The sequence below is a fragment of the Desmodus rotundus genome, chromosome 8 (genome assembly GCF_022682495.2).
Source record: "Desmodus rotundus isolate HL8 chromosome 8, HLdesRot8A.1, whole genome shotgun sequence".
In the NCBI taxonomy this organism is placed as follows: domain Eukaryota; kingdom Metazoa; phylum Chordata; class Mammalia; order Chiroptera; family Phyllostomidae; genus Desmodus; species Desmodus rotundus.
Window position 1 is genome coordinate 5,847,578 of NC_071394.1, and position 19,833 is coordinate 5,867,410.

At 52.7% G+C, this 19,833-nt stretch overlaps 1 protein-coding gene across 2 annotated transcripts in view; it reads left to right on the forward strand.

The window, feature by feature from the left end:
- KCNQ3 (potassium voltage-gated channel subfamily Q member 3) overlaps window positions 1-19,833 on the forward strand; it is a 197,235-nt gene that overhangs the window by 31,549 nt on the left and 145,853 nt on the right. The gene's annotated exons all lie outside the window — the stretch shown is intronic.

Genomic DNA, 19,833 nt, shown 5'->3' on the forward strand with positions numbered 1-19,833 from the left:
TCTCCGAGTCTGCTGTGGTCAGTCTGCAGAGCAGCAGGGACCTGGCCATCACTGCTGAGATGGAGTCTGCGGTTGGTCCAGCAGCTGGCGATTGGGCCCCAGGAATCCAGAAGAGGACAATCCCTGCAGTCAGGGGCCTCAGATTCATGGGGAGGGTTGGGGGGGGGCGAGCAGCAGGGGCCTGCATTCCAGGGGCCACAGTAGAGGACCACCCTGGGCAGGGCTTGCCCTTTTGGGGGTGTCAGTGACGCTCCTCTGTGGGGGGCCTCATGCTCCCTGCCCTGGACCAGTGTCCAGGAGGGAGGCGGCAGAGTCCCACTGTACTCAGGCTGAGGATCAGGCTGGGACACTCCGCTTGCAGGGGCTGGAAAGGGAGGACGAGGGGATGCAGCCTGGAGTCTGAGCCCAGGCAGGGTGACAGTCCGCCCACAAGGCCCCCCACCCAGGGACTTCTGCACCTGCTCTGGCTTTGGGGACCTTTATTCTCGTTTGCCCTGGTGAGATAACACAGTCCGGCCAGAGAGCACCAGACTGGCGCTGTGGCTCTGCCACGTGTCTTTAACAGAAGGGATGCAGCCTCTCCCAAGCCGTGGTTTGGGGCTTGGAGCCTGAGCTGGGCCCACTCTCTGTCCCTCCTTCCTCTGCAGTTGCTGCTTATTGTTCACGATTTAGCATTCCTCTCATTTCTTGTGTGTGCACTTTTGCTTTGCATGGTGCATGGAATCCTGTGACTCCAACCCTTTGTGAAACATGGAGGGTCATAAATTCATAACAAGCAAAATGTCTGTCTGTCCCCTTGCCACATTCTTTTGCTTCATGCCCACTTCCACGTTTATTCCTCTCCTGAGAGGATCATGCCTGTTGTCCCTTCTCCTTTCCCGTGATCGGTCCCTGGGGTTGGGCGTTAATAACTGTATCAGGGGGTCAAACTCCTCAAGAGTCCCTTCTGCCACCTTCCTCCCTAGCTCCGCAGTATCTAACTGTCCGTCCTCCAGAGTCATCGATTCGGCCATATAAAATGCGGCAGGCCTCCTCCGGCAGAGAAGCTGCTGGAAATAGCAGCTGCATTTGACCCAGCTGGGGCTGGTGAGGGCCCAGAGTCATCCTGCCTGCAGGTGCTGCTCTGAATGTTAAATCCAGAGGGGGGCGGGGAGGCCAGGCATTTCCCAGCTCTGCCTGTGGGGATCCGTCCCTGGGCTTTCCGGGGCTTTCCTGCTCCCTGCCCGATGCTCCTCCCTCTTGCAGGGGAAGGCACACCTTCTAGAGACCAGGGAAACCATCAGGACCCGGGGCTGGTTACCTTACCCCCTGCAGTGCCTATTCCTTATCTGTAAGTGAGGATGATGCTATTTCATGCCCTGCAGGGCTGTTGTGAAAATGAAATGAAATAATACAGGCTAAGCTCCCAACACTGCGTGTTATAGGAATTCAATACAAGGTAGATGCTACTGTGATTAATGATTGTTATTTGGTGTAATGGGACCTGAGCCTAGTTGTCACAGGAGGCGCTTCTCCTGGCTGCTCCCGGTCCAGGAGGCTGGGGCCAGCACCTCTTCGGAATGAATAATTCATCGCCATTCTCCTTTGCTCCGAAGCAGCAGCCTCTGGCAAACACTGCAGACGAATTCACTTGTCATGGGTGGGCGTTCGAGAGAGCAGATGGGATTCCCCAGTCACGTGCCCCTGCAGACAGCGCAACACACACACGCGGAGGAAGCCCTGCTTCTTGGAGGAGACAAGCAGGAACCTCAGCTTCTGAAAATGGATGCGGAGAATCTGCTGTCCATGCCATATGTGGCAAAGCTTTGTTCTGTTCTGGAGGAAAGCGGGTGTTTTCCATCTTGCCGCATCCTTGACAATGTCTGGTGATGTTTGTTAGCAGTTGGGGCGCACACGTCTTCTGGGAATCAGAGGATCAATTTGTTTAACTCCTTCCACAATCACGCATTTCATTCCTACTGGCATCCGGGCCCTGTGTTAGGCACAGGAGACCAGACAAATGGAGGTCCACAGAATGTCACAGAAACTTGAAGAAGCGGGTCACTGACATAGCCTAGGCATTTGGTCAACCAACTCTGAGTTAATAAATAACTGCTGCTGGAAGCCACTTATTTCAGTCTGTAGCAGTCAGGGAAGGCTTCTTGGGGGAGGAGGCAATTTAATGGATGTTTGGAGAGGGACCTGGAGTTTCTAGGTGGAGGAGGGTTTGGAGGATCATACGAGAAAGGATGGTGTTCTCAGGAAACTCTAAGTTAGAGGGATGTCTGAAGCATAGGCATGAACCAGGTTGTAGGTTCACCGCGATGGGTTCACTTAGGGTCAGGTGGGAGCTACTGGTGGGTGTCGGTAGGAGTGGCACTTGGTGTTATTTGCATTATGGCAAAGGTGCTCCAGCTGCCTTGTGCAGAATGGGTTGAACAAAGGACGTTTGGGGATGGGAGGTTATGTTTGTGCATTCATTCACTCATTCATTCACTCATCCCTCGTCTGTTCATTTACACAGCAAGTATTTCTCGAGTGACTAGTGTGTGCAGCACGTTGAGACGTTGGCGAGGTAGTGAGGTGAGGCGGCTGCCCAGCTGATGTGCTGAGAGGTGAGGGATGGGGAAGCCAGGGCTGCCTGTTGGGTCAGATTAGTATCGTTTTGCTTTCAATGAGTGAAGTCCACAAAACTAAGCTCTTGGTCCAGTTAGAACCTGCATCAGGGTTCCGATTGCAGAACCCACCCATAGATGTTGTGTGCTACCCAAGGAATGGTGCTGGACAGTGGCTGGCGGTCCTTTAAATGCTGCCCTGGGGCAGGGGAGCTGGCCCTGGGGCAGGGGACGTGGCCCCGGGGCAGGGGAGGTGGCCCTGCTGTCTTCCTCTTGTTCCCAGAGTCCACGGGACTCTGTTCGGTGAGCTGCTGGATGTCTTTCTTATGGTATTGCTGTGGCTGAGGGCTGCCGTGTGAAATGTCTACGTGTAAACATCTTGCACCTTTAGATAGCTCTGGTGGCCAGGGACATTTGCAAAAGCACTTCTCTTCCATGCCTAAAACATTTCCAGAACCCCGAGGCCCTAGCTGAGCCCTGGTTGGAGATACCTTGGTGCTCCATTGAGGTAGGAACGTCCGATCTGCTCTCTCCCCTCCTGGTCTCTTTCCTGAGAATCTTTTGCGCAAAAGGGTACACTTCCTGCATCACCTGAATCAGAGTCCCTGGGGATGAGGGTGAAACAGCAGGTACCCGAGTCCCTACACAGACTGCATTAGAATTTCCTGGAGGGAAGACAGGGAGTTTGCATTTTTAATCACCACCCTGGTGCTTGTGGAGCTCTTTCCTGTCTGAGAAGCACCATCTTAAAGCGCAAAGCTCTTTTTCTGGAATCAGTAAGGGACTGTGTGTGAGCGCCTGCCACTGGCCTGGCACAGGGCTTCCTGCAGCTATCACCCTGGAGGAAGGGTGAAGCTGGGGTTCAAACCCAGTCCCCTAAGGCCTGTACAGGTCTGAATCTCATGCTAGCCCTGGATCAGTGCTGTAAAGCGGCTGGTGACATGGCTCTGGGACGGGTGGAAGCCTAGGGTATGTGCAGCAGCTACATTATTGTCCCCAAGTTGCCCGTGTCATCCGTCCTCGGGACCTGGGGCTCCATCCCTCCAAGGGACCTCAGTAGGCCCACGCCTCTCTGTACAGTTTGAGAATCAAAAGTCCTTCAGGCGCTTGGAGCCCTGTAATGGTCTCATTTTAGGAAGCAGTGTGCCTCGCCTGGGGGGCTGCCTCTGGCTCCCACGAGCGGGATGGGGAGAGGGAAGGAGGTGGTGAGCTGGAGGCCTCCTGGGTGTGGCCCTGACCCTTCTGTTTGTTTTTCTGTGACTGTGGCAGATATTCAGAGAGGCCACCTCCTCTTGTGGGCCTTTCCCAGGTTCCTGGGAGCTTCTGTCACCAACTCCTGTCCTTCTTCAGTCCCTCCACTGCCTGCAGGGCCTCTCCAGTGCTGTCCCCTTGGCTGCTACACCCCAGTGCCACCTCTAGCCTCTCTCCACCTGGAGAGCCTTTCCAGCCAGCAGAGGCCCCATTGGCCTCCCTAGTGGGACATTCCTGCCTCCCCAGGCCCCCAGCGCTGCCCCCCAGAGTCCAGCTGCCTGGACCATGCGCTATTTGTTGTTGGAGTGAGCACTGTGACCCTGCAGATGCCCTCTCCCGGCCGGCCCCTACCAGTGCCCTTTCTTCCTGTGTCCCCAAGGTCAGTGGACCCCCCCCCCCGCAGGTGGTCTCTTAAGGTCCTCACTAGGTAGGAGGTAAAGTTGGGTGAATTCCTTTCCATCCCCCCAGAGGATATTGAATTTTCAAGATGCTGAGGAATTTCTTTTTAAAAAAATACTTTTTCTCATTTTTACCTTCTCAGAAGAAATTCTTTAAAAATTTTTTACTTTTATTGATTTTAGAGAGAGAGAGAAGAAAGGAGAGAGAGAAACCTTGATTTGTTGTTCTACTTACTTATGTATTCCTTGGCTGGTTTTTTGATGTGCCCTGACCAGGCATCGAACCCCCAACCTTTGGTGTATCAGGACGATGCTCTAACCAACGGCGCCACCCAGCCAGGGCTTAGGAGAAATTTTTTATTACTGGCTTCCAGCAGCTCGTCTACGCAGCCCTGTGGGGCCCGCCCTTGACAGTGGCCACCCCTCCAACAGCACCGTCACCTGCAGCTTCATAGCCATGGGGGGCTCTGTGGGCTCCTCAGGCACACAGCCGCCAACCTACAGGTCAGAAGCTGCTAGAACAAGATGCCAGAGGCTCTGCCTGCGCAGCCCGGTCGGAGCAGCACCGGTCTGTGTCACTTTGAAGAGCGGGGCAGGTGGCAGTTGTGTGACAAGGGCCTGGCTGAAACTGAAGCAGACGAGTCCCATTTTGCCATCTGTCACACTAGCTATCAACGGGGGCGGGGTGGGGGAGGGAGCTGTCTCCAGAAACATCTCTTCAAGCAACTGTGCAATGACCCGACCTCGGTATCCGTGAGGCTCAGAGGACCCCAAACTCAGCTGGGTAGAAACACACGACCTTGAACTTCTGCACAGGTGCGGTAGAGGTAACGTGCCATAGACTGTCCAGTTTCCTTTCCAAGGCCCCACATGGACAGAGGGCTGCCGCCGCCGACTGGCAGCCTGCAGGCACTCAGCCTGGGCTGAGTACTCCACTTGCAGCACGTTTTCCCGTGGGGTTTCCTCGGGAGCGCCTCAGGAGCGAGCCCCGAGGACAGGTATCTGTCCTCGGGTGGGCGCGTTTGCTTCTCCGCATCTGACAGCAACAGGGAGAAAGTCCTGGTTGTCGAGAAGCTCGGGGATGAGCTTAGTCCAGGCTCCTGGCCTGTCCTTGTCCTTCTTCCTCATAATCTAAGCTCTGCCCTTTGAAAATCTTCCATTTCACGGTCAGGTTCTCTGTGCATTGTCACCTGCCGCCTGTCCTTTGAAAGTTAGTGGTGGGATCAAAGAACGGGTGATTCCTCACTTTAAAATGAGACTTGTCACAGTGACTCCTTAAGGACACAGCAACCCCAGTGCTGTTAAAGTGTGGTTTGACTTAACGAAAATTCAGCCTGCACATAACATTGCTGAAAGCCACCTTCTGCACAAGCAGAGCGTGCCCGGAGCCACGCCCGGGGGAAATCATTGCCAGGGGTCTGGTCGTTTGTGGTCAGCAGGCTTGACCTGTCTTACGAGTGGCTGCAGGTGCCTTCCCCTTGCTGTGTCCCCTCACTTCCATATGCACTGACCTCGGAGGCAGGTTTGGACTGAGGGCTACGTGGCAAGGGGTGCAAGGGTGATTGGGTGAGATGCTCTCTTATTCAGCCTCTGCCGCATCTCAGGCATCGGGTTCTGGAGAGAGAGGAGGAGGTGCAGTCCCTGCCCCAGGGAGCAGGGAGATACGTGCGCCTTCATTCAGGTCAGACGCACAGTGGAGCCAGAGAGTGGTGAGCAGGGAGCCACGAACCTGGCTGTGGAAATGCCGAGGACAATGTTGGTTTCCACAGGACATCTAGGAAGTCAGGTCCAGGAGGCAGCATGTAGGCAGGGGGGTTGGGTGTCAGCAGATCGCGCAATGTTGGGGGAGGACATTTCGGGCCAGAGGCCAGGGGGTCAGGAACTGTCACTGAGTCCCCGTGGGTCCCTGGGATCTAGCACAATGTCAGGCCCCGAATGGGAGTCCCCCACGCGTGTGTAGTTAAATGGACACACAGACAGGATTAGAGACAATTGGGAATGTTTTCTGCAGGCAGGAGGGTTCAACTTTTTGAAAAGTAATAAAGCTGAGAATTTCTCTAACCTTGCAAATGATATAACACAGCAATTACTTGTTTGCGTTTGTCGTCCCTGGTGTCCATGAGCACCATGGGCAAAGAGGGTGCGTTAAGGTTTTTATTGCTGCATACACGTTACCAAAATTCAGCAGCTTTAAAGATCCGTTTATTGCGTTACGAGTTCTGTAGGTTAGAAAAGTCCCAGCACTGGGTAACCCTGTTCTCTGGGCGGGATCTCAGGGCCGAAACCAGGGTGCTGGCCAGGGCCGTGCACTTATCTGAGGCTCTGGTCCTCCTCCACGTTCCCTGGTTTGTGGCAGAATTCAGCTCCTTGTGGTTGTAGGACCGAGGCCTCGCGCTCTGGCTGGCTTTCAACCGGGGTTCGGCGTTCGTTCCCAGCTCCTAGGTGCCAACCCTTCCCCTGACCACTGAGCCCTCCCCATCCCATGGCAGCCTGCCCCTCCGACCTCTTCTAGGGGCTCACCAGGTTATGGCAGGCCCACCCGGGATGTCTCCTTTGGTTAACTTGCAGTCAACAGGAACCCTAACTACATCTTCACACTCCCTTCTGCCACCGGAGGGGACAGCAGCACAGGAGTGCCATGCCGTCATACTCTCAGTCCCGGTCCCGCTCGGAAGGCAGTACACATGGCGTGCTCCTAGGAGCTGGGGGCTTGGGCGGCCTAGGAAGCCTGCCTGCCTCAGGGCCCATGTTCAATCCCTCCCTGTGTCCCCCGTGCCCGGCACAGGTGCAGGGCCAGGCACTGTCTTCACTGAAGGTGAGGCAGGCCCCTGGGGCACCAGAGCAGGGCTTGGGGAGGTCCCAGCACACCCTGAGGGGCCCAGGCTGCAGAAGCAGAAGACTATAGCTCCCTGCACCGGTGTTTGGCAGGCAGCCTTGAGATTTTGCTGGATTCTTGAAACTATCTCCATGGAGTATTTTGCCAAAGCTTTTCTAGGGAGGGTTTTGGGGAAGCCATTCCACATTGAGCATCCAAGAGGTGGGCCGCTGAATTTAGTCCATGATGATTAAAAAGAAAAAAAAATGTTACCTGGCAGCTGTAGTCTGCACAATACTTCTTACAGTCTTTTGGTGTGGAGCTTCCCTTAATTAATGAAGTGGATGGGTGGGTGAATGAAAGCATTGATTATTACTAAATTAATTGATTTACTTGCTTATTTTTTCCCCCAACCCACCCAGCAACTTACTCCAGCCAGGGTCCACCATCTCTTCATTGAAAGCCCACTCCCGTGCTGTGAGGGGCGCTGGAAACCAGACAGACCCAGGCTTTTCCTTCAGTCCAGAGTCTGTGCCCTGCGGGCTGCTCGTACTTAAGTTACCTGGGAGAATGTGAACAATGCAGATTTCTGCCCTCTGCTGCAGGGCCACTGAATTAGACAGTCTGGAGGTGGCACCAGGGATGTGTATTTTTTTACAAGATTTCTAGGTAGTTGAGGGCAAAGGGAGTTTGGGACCTGCCAGCCTGTTAGTGGTGGGTGGGGGACAGACCAGCAAGCAGGCCCTTTCCTTACATTGCTGTCATGGAGGAAGGCGGTAGGGACAGGAGGTGGCTCATTGTCCCAGGGAGAAGGAATAGTACCAGAGAAGAGCAGGAGAGAGAGAAAATGAAGACAGCCAGGAAGCTGGCCAGCAGCTGAAAATGTGGTGCGACCTCGCTCCTGGGGCTGAAGCGAAGCCTGTCTGGGTTGGCACCACCCACGGGTCCTTGGGTGCGAGAACGCTTTGCATTGATCTGCTCTGAGTCCACATTAACCTGGCTAACTCCGTCGGCTCCGGCTCCCTCCCCTCCTTTCCAGGGTGGAGAGGAAAATCAGTAACGATTTGTTTGGGGAGTGCTCTCCCCCTCATCACAGATAGTCCTGGCACCTGAGTGTTCAGGAGGGGCCCCCACAGCCACAGAGAGGCCACGTGAGTGAGGCCGCTGACCCACGTGAAAGGGGCAGCCTGCTGAGCCTGGCCCCGGCTCCCTGGAGGTCTTGTCCCCTGCTGGGGTGCCTGCTGTGGAAGGCACTCTACCCTCGCTCATGCATCTCCTCCCGGGGCGGAGGCCTGCATGGCGTGCTGACCCCTCGTGTGGGGGGCTCAGTGCCTGGCTTTGGGGACACAGGAGGCCGGCTTGGTTTGTAAGAGGGGAGGAGACATTACCCCTCAGTTTTCCTTTCTCCCCAGAAGTGATCTCATTCAATTATCTTCCCACGCACATTAGATTAGCTTGTCCTTTCTCTCACCACACACACACACACACACACACACACACACACACACACACACACACACACATTTTTTTAAAACTGTAAGCCTACTAAAGTTGGGAATCATTGGGCTAAGTGTGAATCCAAGTTGACTCCTGAAATCGATATATGTACTTACTGTAGCGTCTACCTTTGCATGCCACCCCCGTATTCTGACCCACTGGTAGGGTGATGCTGTTTCTTATGCTCACTGGTGGGTGTCCTGAGCTGAGCCAGCTGGCTTAGTATTGCTGGCGAGTGCCTCTGTGTGTGCCTGTACATGCATGTATGTGTGTCTGTGTGTATGGGTGCGCCTGCAAATGTGTGCCCCTGTGAGTGTGTGTGCGCACGTGCGTATGCGTGTGTCTGTGTACGGGTGTGTCGGCACACTTGTGTGAGTGTGTGTCTGCATGTGTGTTGCGTGTGAGTTTTGTACGTGTGCGTTGGGTGATTGGAGCTCAGGATCAGAACTGTGGAGGGGACGGCACCTGAAAAGCAGGCAGGGCCAGGTCTTCGTGGCTGCATAAACCTTGTTAACGGTTTTTGCCTTTGTCCTCGGGGGCCAGGGAAGCTGTTGGAACAGGACTGAGAGTCGGGGTGGGGGGGAGAACCCCAGTTGTTAAAACATTGGCACCCCGCTGTGCTTCTGTGAGGCTTTGGGAGTAGTCGCTGCCCCAGCTGGTGAGTCCCCAGCTCCTCCTGTCACCCTCCAACCCTTCTGTCCCCAGCACCGCCTGGCCCAGCAAGGACAGTGTGGACAATTGGCACCTGTGCCCGCCCCACAGGCCAGCACCTGTTCTGATTTAATCAGTACCCACGTGGTACCTGGGGTTAGATGTTTTGAGATGAAATCCCTTCAATGAGAAGATTGAATCTTCCCCATAGCTTGTGACATGGGAGAATTTGGCCGTACCAGCCCCAATCTGCACGTGATGAAATGTTGCCCAGAGAATTTAAGTCACCCACACATGGCCACCCACCTGGGACATTGCTGCTTGGCTTTTGTTCCCTGGGGCTCAGTGCTCAGCTCAGTGTTGCCTGTCCTGCCCTGGAGGCCTGTTGGGGAGTCAAGTTTCCAGAAGCAGCAGTGGTGTTCCCTTGAAGACCCTCCCACTGCGATGCCCTTTGGGAGACCCTCCTCCACCCTCCTGTGCCGTCAGTCGTACCCCACGGCACGGCAGACACGTTGCGATGCCAAGCCCATGGCATTTGCTGCGTCAAGAACTGCGGGTGGAACCAGCCGTGACTGGCCCCTGCTGCAGCATTGATCTTGCCTGGAGCCAGCCAGAGTTATTTTTGAACTCGTCAGTCTCCACCCGAACAGGTTACAAAGCCCTGGACGTCAGGACCACTGTCTGCTCACCCTTGCATCCCACCTTGTTGCCCCAGCACAGCCCCTGGCACCGAGGGCCCGTCTCACCCACGTTCTTTGGTGGAGTGGCTGGATCATCAGTCAGCCACGTCTGGAAGTTCACCTTCTGCGTACAGGGACAGTGAGCCTGAGCTCACTGAGACCCAGGGCACGGAGGGCTCCTTCGGAGCAATCTGTACTGTTCAGTGCCACGAAGAGGCGCGGGGAGAAGGACATGGGGCCTCATGACACGGGGCTCTCGGAGCTGTGCTCTGTGGGAAGGGCAAGTTCATGCTGCTGCGTGGAGACAGCGCTCGTGGGTGGGGCCTGGCTCCTGCTGATGTCTCCTTGTCTATATTCAGGAGTGGCCAGCGTCTCTTCTCTGGTTACATCTTGAAACCCCCTCCACTGGCAGCTCTGTGGCAAACGGTCCAAGAACGGAAAATTAACCAGGGGCATGTACCACCTGCTCCCACAATGTCCCTGTCCCCGTCCCCTTACCACATCACCCCTCTCTTTGCCCACGACCCGTCTCCCCTGACCTTACTCCGGCCCTCAGTACGGCAACAGAATGCAGCCTTTGAGGTCATGGAGCAGGAGGACATGGAGCCCCACGTCACATGGGTCAGCAGGAGCTTCCAGGGGAGGTGACACCCCAACTGAGTTCTGAAGGCTTCATAGATGTTGGCCAGTGGGAAAGGAATTACATTGTTTCCTCGAGGCTTTTAAAGTTCGCCCTCTATGTGGTCTGGGGTGCATCATGGGTGTTTCTGATAAGGTTGGAAGGGAGGCAAGACTCGGGCTTGCAGCCCTGTCTGCATTCTGCTCAAACACCCCTCCTGCTAATTAATGAACCCAGAGTCGCTGCTGCTCGAATGTGCCAGACGCAGCATTTGGAGCAGGCTGCTCCCTGGGGGCTGGAATGGGCCGTGGGGAGAATAAAGGACCAGCTACACAAGACTGTGAGCTAAGGGGCCTCGGATGTGTCCGGGTGGCCACTGGGCCTGCTCGGTCCAAGGGGTTCCTCGGAACCACAGGAGGGCCCCAAGTCATGGCTCTATTTGAGGCAGTTCCGCATTTGGACACTTTCTCGTGTTGGAAAAATATAACTTTTTCGTGAATAGACTTTCTTGGTGCAGTTTTAGTTTTGTAGAGAAGTGGAGCGGAGAGTACAGAGTTGCCTTATACCCCATTCCCCCTCCACACACTTTCCCAGTTATTCACTTCTTGCATCAGGCGGCACATTTGTTAGAGTCGACGAACCAATGTGGGTACATTATTATCTACTGGAGTCCTTAGTCTGCATTATGGTTCACTCTTGGTGTTCCGTAGTTCTATGGGTTTTGCTAAATCCACAGCGTCCTGTGTCCACCGTCGTCATACGGTGTCTATAGTACCATGTAGAAGAGTTACACTGCCCCATGTCCCCTGTGCTGCACCTATTAGAAATCATAGTGTGGGCACGAAACTGTGTGCCAATGGATGAATGAATGAATGAATGAATGAATGAACAGATGAGTGATTGGCTGGTTAAAGCCAAACTGGGCTGAGCAACTCCATCTCTCGAAACTAGGACAGTTTTCTTCAGTGGACCGAAGAGAGATGGAAACGGGATTTTGCTGTAAACCCGTGATGACTCACTTACTAAGGAGGAGAATCAGAAACACTATAAAACAAAGCAGACTCGAAGTGCTGGATTACACAGTAAAGTCTCTCCCTGGACACTATCTCTGAAATTGGGACCTTTTTGTACTTGCTCTCTAGCAAATATTTACTGAGCATCTGTGAGATGCCGGGCTGGAGATTTACCACCAGACAAGTCGGAGAGTGCTCTGCCCCCGTGGAGCTGAAATCTGGAGTGGGGGAGGCCACGCTACAGTGGACCTTCACGCTGCAGAACTCCAGAAGCTCCTGGAGGGTTCTGAGGAGTGATGTGAGCTGACTTGGGTTTAATAGCATCTCTCCAATCCCTCTGTTGAAAACAGGCCAGAGGTGAGAATGTTCCCATTTACAGAAGAGAAAACGGAGGCTCAGAGAGCGTTCATCTGCAGTCTAATAGCTGGTAAAGGGGCAGACACTGGGCTGAGGACCTAGCCCAGTTGGGGACCTAGAGACCTGGCAGGAGTATCCTGTCCTCGGGTGTCTCACCATCTTCTGTGGACATAGTCATGTCTGCGATGGTGCACGGTAATGGTGACCCTGATGGAGTGCCACCAAGGGGCTTCCAGCTTTATGGACACTTGATATTTTGGACAATGTAAAGGGTTATTGAAACCTTAGAGGGGGTCTGTCCCCTTTTCTCTCTTCTCTCCTAGCTCTGCAGGCCACAGATACGAAGTGGCTTCCGAAGGCCAGGACAGCCCAGGGCAGGGATAGGAGAAAGTAGAAACGGGGACTGGGAGCATCAGGAGAGGCATCTTCCCGAGGGGCTGGCAGCTTGTTGCTTTCTTGCTAATGTAACAGCTTCTATGAGACACAGAAGTGTTCAAATGCAGGGGAAGGAAAAATGCCAAGGAAAAGCTGAGGCTCAGGCTGCGCTGTGGGCGCACAGGGTGAGAGCTATTTCTGTAGCTCATTAATGGGGTTTTTATTGCATCGTTGTTAATAAAAACCTAGGAAGCAGATTGATTTCTACTGCATATACAGAGACGTCACTCATGGATAAACATATGAATCACATGCCGTATCATGCCATCAGTGTGTGCTCCAGCATCTTGCGAACACCTCCCATGGTTTGGACAGGAACCTGGAGGAGCCATTCCATTTCGTTGGTGGGTCGCTAAGATGGCCCGGCTGAAAAGGCACTTGACACGTGGGGGGCCCTGAATGTGGCTTCAGGCATTGACGGCATGGGGGCTTCACCCTGTGGTCAGGCGGTATGAGCCAGGGCGAGAGCTGCCAGGGGATGCAGCCTGATGTTCTTCCCCCTGTGGGGAACAGCCAGCGCCACCTGGGGCTCTGAGACCTCCTGGGGGTCCCTCGGACACTGTAGTTTATTTCCTCCCAGCTCATCTTCCCAGCCTCTCTCCCCTTCTCCCCCCACCCTGCACCTCTGCTTTCTTAGCACCGCCCTGTCTCCTCCTGTCTCTCTGTCCAGCCACTTCACCTGTACAATTTATACTATCGATACATCTCTAGCAAAATTAAAATAGCGTTTTAATAGGGGGAAAGGCTTATGCAAGCAACCTTTAATGAAATGTTGAGTTCTTGGGGCTCCCCAAATAAGATTCTGACATTTGAAACCTCTTTTTTTTTTTTGGTAGAGGAAAGTACATAGAGAATTTAGAAAATGTGAATAATGAGTAAATCATTTTAGAGAATGCCACCTAAAAAGACTCTATATTTGGTTTCTTCCCACCCCATTTGATTCTGACACATTTAAAAAAATGTGTAAAATGCAAAAACAAAACCAAGAAGCTCCAAAATTTGGGGGGACCGTGTTGCACAAAAAATGAAAATAAAAATGGCCCAATGAGGCGAAGACTCAAAGAACGGCAGAGACCCGAAGCTCACTCCTGCTGGGTTGTGCGTGGCACAGCCGCTTGCAGAGCACGGGCCGGACGCTGGGACTTGTGCTTGCCTTTGGTGAGAAATGGTTTCTCTATAAACTTGATGGGTTTTTTTAACTGTTGGGGAATTTGCTGTAACTCAGGGATTTGAGTCTCAGTGATTGCCTTTGACACCATCTGTCTTCCCCCACCCGCTCTCCCTGAGTAACCACCCAAATACACGTGCACACCCCCCACACACACCCCAGTCACCTCATGAGGCCACTGCACAGGGAGCGAATGTTTGTCCGATTTCTTACACTAGACACACTTTTCCTTAAAAGACAGCCCTAAGACAGTAGGTCGATAGGCAGGTAGATAGACAGACAGATGGGTAGATGGTTGACATTTAGCTAAATAGAAAGGAGACAAATTCTTGAACTTGGAGTTGGGGGATAACGATTCTGAGACCTGCATCTTCTGTGTGCCCTTGAACAGGTCACCTTCTGTGGGAATTATTTCTTTAACCTTTATATTTCTTTCGCCTATTATAAATTTCTTTCAACTATTATAAATTTATATGATTCACGTATCGTATTTTGCCTTGTGTAATGTGCACCCGTGTTTTTGGCCCAAACTTTCAGGGGGAAAAATCTTTTGTTTGAATTTTTAATTCAATTATGTATTTATTTATATTTAGACACTTGTTTTTTGTATTATAAAGGAATTTTAGCATTTATTTTTTAACATAGTATGGTACAAGAAATTTTATGTCACAGATAATTAATTACACAAGGACAGATACCAGGTACAAGAAATTCTGTGTACTGGTAACAAATTAGCACTACCTATGTATAACGTACATCCTTATTTTACCCTCAAAAAATTTGGGTAAGAAGTGCACATTATACATGGCAAAATATGGTAATTATTATAAAATAATGAAACTTTTAATTATATTGTTAATAAAATTGCATGTAAATTAAATTTAAAATTATAAGTGTTGAGTAGGAGGGAAGGACTGTCAGGCTAAGTATTCTGTGAGCCACGATGGTGGTTTGGCCTCACCCATGGTCCCTCCTTAGTCCTCGGCCCTCAGACCTGCCCCAGCTCATGCTGCGGCAGAGGTGCCGACGTCAGGCAGTAGGGGAAGGACGGTCAAGGGCATGCGGGGTGGTCCCGTGGGACACGGGAGCCCCACTCAGCCTCCAGACCGAGTAGTGCGGTTTCAAGTAGTGATTTGGTTAAATGACAGTTCATCCCATTGAGCCAGCATCAGACTAGACCCACTGAACCCTACGTGTGACTTAGGCGGTGGGGCTTTTTGTGAAAGGGGCAGTGATAATAATAAAGCACCTGGGAAATGAGGGGGCTGCACTGTCAGAAGGTGGTAGGACCAAGCTGCAGTCACCCCAGAAGAGAGACACAGCACAGTAAGAAACAGTAGTCATAATAACTATAAGTGTCCTTAGAATAAAATAAACTCCAGTAATGATAGTTGTTATGCAGGATCTGAACTCGTGTTAATGGAAGGTGGGCACCGTGTTGGATGGGGATCCTCCCCTGTGTCACCTCATCCACCTTCACACCCTCAGGTCCATTCCCCTAGGTAGGAATGTCCAGCTGCTACAGGTGCTCAGTAGAGGGAGCTGTTATCGCCTAGTCTTTGCCTTTTGGACCCTGATGCTGGTATCTGCTCGTTTTTCCCTTTGCCTTGGTCGTTAAACAACTCAGAAGTGAACTTGAAAATCGAGCATCTAGGAAGAACTTCGTTTTCTTCTCTAATTGTGTTTTATTTACTTTCTTACTCCGAGGGACAACTATTCTTTTTATCTTTGTACTTTCGTAGTAGAGGATTTTCTTTCCTTTTAGGTTTTGAATATTTATGCCAAGGGCTTGTTATGTGCTATCTGATGTAGTTATTATGCCGATCTGTTTCACGAAGGAGAAACTGAAGAATTTTGCTGTCATCCCAATACCTGGGCAGACGAGAGATCATAGTTTAGACAGCAGGATGGGTAGAAGTCGGTGGCCGCACAGACAGGTCAGTGACAGTGCACGAGGACTCTGTGACAGACTGACTGTGATCACAACTGGAGGGAAGATTGAGACTGATTTCCTGGATTCCAGCTGTAGCAACAAGGAGGAAGCCGGTGGCCTTTCCTGGGGCGGACGTCTGGGGATTGAAGGCTTTGGAAGGGAATCGAGGGTTTCATTCCAAATGTGTCAAAGATGCCATCGAAATGCCCACGCGGAGAGGTCGGGTGGGTGGAGGCATGTGTGAGCCCAGCGCTCAGAGGAGCCGGCTAGACTGCGGCCATGGACTTGGGAGCCATTTGCAACCAGGACCTGTGGGCACGGACGAGCTCACACAGGTGAGACCAGTGTGCCGAGGGCTTCTCGGGGACTCTCGCATTTAGCCCCCACCACAGTCTCAGGTCTAGACACTACAATCGGCCTCAGTAGCCGAGGGGGAGATTGAAATTACTTAAATTAGGTTATATCCTGAAGCCCAGACCGACTGTAGAGGCAGAGCTGGGGCTGAACTTGACTCTGGGGCCCCACTGGGGATTAGCACCTGTGGAATAAGCATGCTAACTTAGGTCATTGCTAAATGTCAGTTCTTGTCCCCATGAGTATTCCTGGTGTCTGGTGAGACGTGTCTTCCCCTAGGAGGTGCCACGGATTCCTTTGTGTGGCCGGAGTAAGTCTCTTAAGCTCCCTGAGCTTCAGCCACTAGTAAGGACAGGGCCAGCGCCTACCAGGAGGATATTGAGGGGAATCAATAATAGAGCATCTGTCAAAGCCCCTGACACATCATAGAAGCCCCATCACGCTTGGTGAATGAGAAATCTCCTTAGGACAGATGCTGAATAAAAACACGATGTTATTACTATGTGATTAAAAGCCTCTCCACTTTCTTGGGTTTGTTTTTATGTTTCCGAATTGCCTTGGGCAAGTTAACAACCATTTGTGCAGATGTACTGGGTGAGGTGGGGAACTGCTTTGATTTAAGCTGCGTTGTGTGAGATCAGACTCTAAGCCATCTCTTGGCAACATGTTGAGTTGGACTCTGAGGCTTCTCCTAGGACACGGTATGGATGGAGAGTTGCAGGAAAAACAGCAGGGACTGGAAGGGAATGTCAGCGGAACACCCCTTCGCACAGCACTGCCATCTGTGCGCCCCAAATGACTGACGCTTGGGCTGACTAATCAAGTTCAGGTTGGTGACCAGGGAGGAAGGGACGGTACTGGCAGGCCCCAGCCCAGCTTCCACACCCTGTGCAATTGGATCCGGTCCTAGGGTGTGATGCGTGTTGCATCTCTGGGCCGAAGCACGGTTTGTCTTCCTAAGACACCCAGACAGCCCTGGCCACGGTGCCCGTCTCCACCTCTTCGCAGCAGACAGAGTTTCTCCGTGGTGCACGTTGCTGGTTAAATAAGCAAATGCTCCGGTTCGGGGACCTTCTGGCTCATTCATAGGGGTCTCATGATCCGGGCAGGTCCAGAGCTTCCCCCTCCATTCCCCACTCATCACACCACGCTGAGCCCCCCTCACCCTGCAGAGACCCATCGAATCACGATGACAGGGATGATAGCGCTGGCCACGTTTGAAGGACTTACTCTGGATCAGGCAATCCCTTAACGTGTATTGGCCTGTTTAATTGGTGACGGGCTTTGTGCTGCTTTCATCGCTGCTTGGAGACATGGAGAAACTGAGTCCTGTACCCAGGGTCTCCATTAAGTGTCAGGAATGGAATTTATTCCCTAAATTCGGACTCCCCAGCACTCCTGGCTCAACTGCGACTATCTGCTGAAGCCTTTCCTGAGCTTCAAGGTCAAAGTCTACCTCTGTCCTCAGAGCTCCCCTGACCTTTGTCTGGATTTTCCAGTGGTGCCCGTCTGCTTCCGAGTGCAGCAGGAAGGATGTTGCGCAGTGGCTGGCTCAGGGAAGGCCCTCAGAGTCCTGGCCCTTCTCGCCTTTCCTCACGAAGGGTCAGGGTCAGGGTTTCGTGTGCCCACGGTCTGGTGCCTGGCCCGTGGTCCACACTTGCCACATGCTGGCAGCTTCTTTGCTTGGACATACACCCGAGTCTGACTAGGAGCTAGTTTCCCACCGAGCAGATCCAGGGGCATGGTAGGTACTTGGTGCACCCCGGCCGGGCAGACAGTGGAAAATGGACATGCAGGGAGCGATGGAGAACAAAGACACATCGTCTTCAGCATGACCTGGCGTTTTCATGGAACGTGTAACGAGAATGGAGGACGCATGTGCAGCAGTGGGGTGAGTGGGGCCTGAAAGACCTGAATTACAGTCCCCACTCCGTCCCTTACTCATGAGGGCCTGAGGAAAAATCACAGGACCGCCCTTAGCCTCTGTCCTTTGCCCTCTACAGTGGGGCTAGCCATCCTCAGTTTAATAGGTGGTTCTGTCTACACTGAAGTGTTTGAAAGAGAGCCCAAGCATGGTGCCTGACGCAGAGTAGGCAGTCGAGGAATTATTCATTCATCTATTCAGCAAACACTTATTAATAAGAACACCTACCGTATGCCAGGTGTTGTTCAAGACCCGGGGTCAGCAAACTGAGGCCTGCAGCCACATCTGGCCCGTGACCTGTTTCTCTAGAGAGAGTGTTGTTGTGGGCCACGGCCGTGCCCATTTGCTCACACACTGTCTGTGGTGGCTTCTGCACTGCAAGGCAGAGCTGGGAAATGGAGACAGGACAGTGTGGCTTGCAGAGCCTAAAATTTTTCCTTTCCAGTTCTTTTCTGCAAGGAAAAAGTTTGCCGAGCTCAGTTCTGTGTGAGTGGGACAGACACAACAAGAACGGCGAAACTCTGTGCCTCTGGCATCGCGTAGTGTCGAAGGGTAATGCATTCTGGGAAGAGGATAAAGGGCTGATGGGCTACGGAGGCAGAGAGGGGAGCTGTGGAAACAGGGTGGCCTCTCCCTCGATGTGACATGTGAAGAGAGTGGTCCACCTAGGAAGACATATGCTTCTTCACAGACAGAAGACTTTCGTGGGGAGAAGGCAGGCTAGCAACAAAATCTCCAAGAATATTTATTAAATATCTCCTGTGTGGTTCATGTTGGGGTCTAGAGGTGAACAAACTGGGAAAATTCCTAGTGTCGTGGAATTTATTTTCTAGAATATGTGGGGATGCAGAGACAATAAAGAACTACAAAACAGAATTTAGAAAACCTACATCTTACATTATAATAGGAAAAGTGTTATGGAATAAAGTAGAGCAGGGTTAGGGTTGGGCAAAGCTGGGTGGGGAGGGAGTTGCACGTTTTAAGGGGGTAGAAGCACAGGCATCATTGGGAAAGTGACTCTGGGCCAAGGGAACAGCTGGTGCAAAGGCCCTGGGGTGGCAACATGCCCGGTGCTGTTGAGGGACAGCACAGTCAGCCAGATGCTAAGCAGCAGCAGTTGAGGTCAGACAGGGGGTGGGCTATGGACAGGCCTGGGGGCCCAGCTGGGAGCCTCTGTTTTGAAGATCCCTGGAAAAATGGTAAATTCTCCTCTGGAAAATTTTAACCCCCCTCAGGAACAAAAGATGAGTGCCAGAGAGTTTGCGCTGGAGACAGGTCGATACAATTGACCCACGCGCTGAAGAGCCACTGTTCTCCGTGGAGAGAAAGGGACTCGGCTCAGGTCTGAGGAATTATGCTGGCACCAGCTATGTTTCTCCAGGGGGGAGCTGAGGGCATTCGAAGGGTCTGGAACAGCTGGGTAATTAATTAAAGTCCGCAGTGGTCAGCGACAGCGTCCCATGCACACACAAAAGCACCTCCCCCCCGGGTGTGGTACGTGGACACATGCCTTGTTTGCTGTCCCTGTCAGAGGATGTGTGTGGCGGGGGCTTTAGACTGGGTGATTATCTTCCTTTTTCTGGCTCAAGAAAACACCGTGTGCCCACCCACCCTCTCTGAGCACAGGAGGCGGTTTCCAAGATAGCGCTGTGAGCATCTGTAGAGGAAGCAGTTACAATCATCTGGGAGACTGCGGGCTGCAGAATGCCGCCGGGCACGCAGCGTGGCCCCGAGGCTGGCTGGCCTCGGGCTGAGACTAAGTCTCCAGGGGGTTGGAAAGCAGGGGTCTGGGGAAGCTGCTTGTGAGTCTCCTGCTGTGTGAGGGGAAGATGTTTTCTGTCTTCTGGCTGCTGTAGGCCAGTAGCGGAGGATGTTTCTAACTCCGTTTTCCCTCGGGGAGCAGTTGGGTGGTGTTTGTTTTAGCTCCACAGGCTCCTAAAATCCAGGTCAGCCTGCAGAATTTGTTTTATCCCATCATTCCCAGCCACCTGCTGGCCATGGGGGCATAAAGCACTTTTTAGCTGAGCACATAGTGTGTGTCTGGGGCTTTGTATCCCTGATCTCAGCGCAGCCGCACCAAAACATCTCGAGGACAGGTGACAGGGCTGCCTTTGTCAGCCTTCTGGTACCACAGTCTGCAGGGC